The sequence below is a fragment of the Suncus etruscus genome, chromosome X, assembly GCF_024139225.1.
Source record: "Suncus etruscus isolate mSunEtr1 chromosome X, mSunEtr1.pri.cur, whole genome shotgun sequence".
Lineage (NCBI taxonomy): Eukaryota > Metazoa > Chordata > Mammalia > Eulipotyphla > Soricidae > Suncus > Suncus etruscus.
Window position 1 is genome coordinate 81781518 of NC_064868.1, and position 2140 is coordinate 81783657.

Genomic DNA, 2140 nt, shown 5'->3' on the forward strand with positions numbered 1-2140 from the left:
GGAGGGAGTTATCTTGTATGAGACTGACCTAAGTTCAACCTCCAGGTTCTACACACCCTACAAGGAGTAATTGCAGAGTAAAGATCCATGAATAAGTTTTAATTACAACTTGTAGCCCAGGACGTAGCTCAGAAATCAAAACAAAACAAAATTAAGCACAAATTCTTGAAGGAGAGAGAGCCACATAAAAATCCAAATACAAAATTAAAAACAAACAAATGTAAATTACAGTAAGTTGAAGAAATAGTCAATTGATACTTCCGAAATGATCAATTGTAAAAGTAGACTAATTTATCCATCTTGTATTAATTCTAGTTGCTTCATATATATCTGACTATATGTGAAATAAGAAAACAAATGTTGACCAGGGAGGAATTCAGGGGTTTAATTGTTTGTCCTGAATTGTGACAAACCACTACTGTTTAATCTCTGGAACACTATATTGTCTCCTATACACTTCCAGAAATGACTGCCCCCTGTGGACATATATAGGCATAAATCCTGAGAACAGATTGGTATAGTCTCCCAAACCACCACCATCAAAAAAATTTTAAATTCAGAGAAACTAGACTTCTTTATCACCTTTTATTCATATAGGATGCAAAGTGCTATTTCCACTTCATTAACCTTTTGTCCACTCTATCTCCTTCTCACTCTTTCATTGATCTTGAATAGGATTACTAGAGTAAAGCATATCCTTTGTGGGAAGTAAGGCTAAATATCTAGTTGATGTATTTTGAAGCCAGCCTATTTAGCTCAGTACCTCCTTATCCTTATCCTCTATCAGCGAAATCACAAGAATATTTACCATTCTGCTATGTTACTTGCCACATGAAGAGTGAATTTCAAGAACCTCAAATACTTGGCACTCTATTTCAGCGAGTCCCTTAAATAATACAGTTTAAGGATAATTAAACCTTATGTAACGTCATTTTAGTCTTAAACCCATATTGGTATAATTCTTCTATAGTAAAGGTATCTCATTTGTACAAATATAGCAAGGCACGATGAGCAAAATCACTACCTACTAATATGCCTTATAAGTGATTTATATCCATAGTTAAAAATAAGCATAAAGATGCTGGAGAGATAGTATAGCTGATACTTTACTTGTCTTGCAGGAGGCCAATTTAACTCAATACCCAGCATTCTATAGAGTCCCCTGAGTGCAACCGGATATACAGAGCCAAGAGTAAGACATTTGCTTTGGTTCTCAAGCAAAAACAAATAATGAAAATGCACACAAAATATTTAAAAAGATGCAAAAACTGGGAGAGATATCATCAAAATAACAGCAGAGGAATGCCACAGTAGCACCTGCAAAGATGTTCCATATCACTGTTAATTAGCAGTGTACAAAACAAAATCAGAATGGTGCTCACTTCAGCAGCACATATACTAAAATTGGAACAATACAGAGACAATTAGCATGTCCCCTACGCAAGGATGACATGCAAAACAAAATCAGAATGAAGTACATATATGCCATTTTGAAGTCCTGAAAATCAAGACTGACAATGCTACTTATTGGTGAGAATGTGAAGATTGGGGATTCTTGTACTTTGGGAGTGAGAACGTAAAGTGTTTCTGAAAATAATTCGCAGTTTCTAAAAAGCTAAACATATGTTTAATCATATAATGCAACTATTCTACTCCCAACATTTTGGTGGAGACAATTCCGTTCATATATCACCATAAGAAATTAAGGCAAACAAACAGCTGTTACTTTTTTTTTAAATATTATACCTAAATTGCAATCAACTCCAATGTGCTTCAAAATTCAACAATCTGGGAGAATCTCAATATAAATACATTGAGTGAAAACTATCCTCACCCGAGTTCTATTGATTCTATTTGCATATAATTCTAGAAAGATTCTACTGGCTTTTACATAGTAAAGCACATTTCTAATATATGTGAGACTGTGAGATTAACCACTGGCATTTTTTCCTCCACAGCCATACTGTGAATTATGGCCCTGTGTGCTATACTGTAAAACCCATACTATTGAAAGAAGTGAAAAACATATTTTCCCCTAAGGTTGTTCCTTTTTCCCCCTTTTTACACTTTCCTGATGGGAGCTGTCTATCTCTTTCTCATGCAATGCAATGTTCCCCCTCACCCTCCCCTCCATGTATCC

At 35.0% G+C, this 2140-nt stretch overlaps 1 non-coding gene across 1 annotated transcript; it reads left to right on the top strand.

Annotated features, from left to right (window-relative positions):
* The first annotated feature begins 1374 nt into the window (after positions 1-1374).
* Positions 1375-1484, top strand: LOC126000341 (U6 spliceosomal RNA). The gene has a single exon (XR_007492686.1). It is a non-coding gene; the product is annotated as a U6 spliceosomal RNA (small nuclear RNA).
* The last annotated feature ends 656 nt before the right edge of the window (positions 1485-2140 follow it).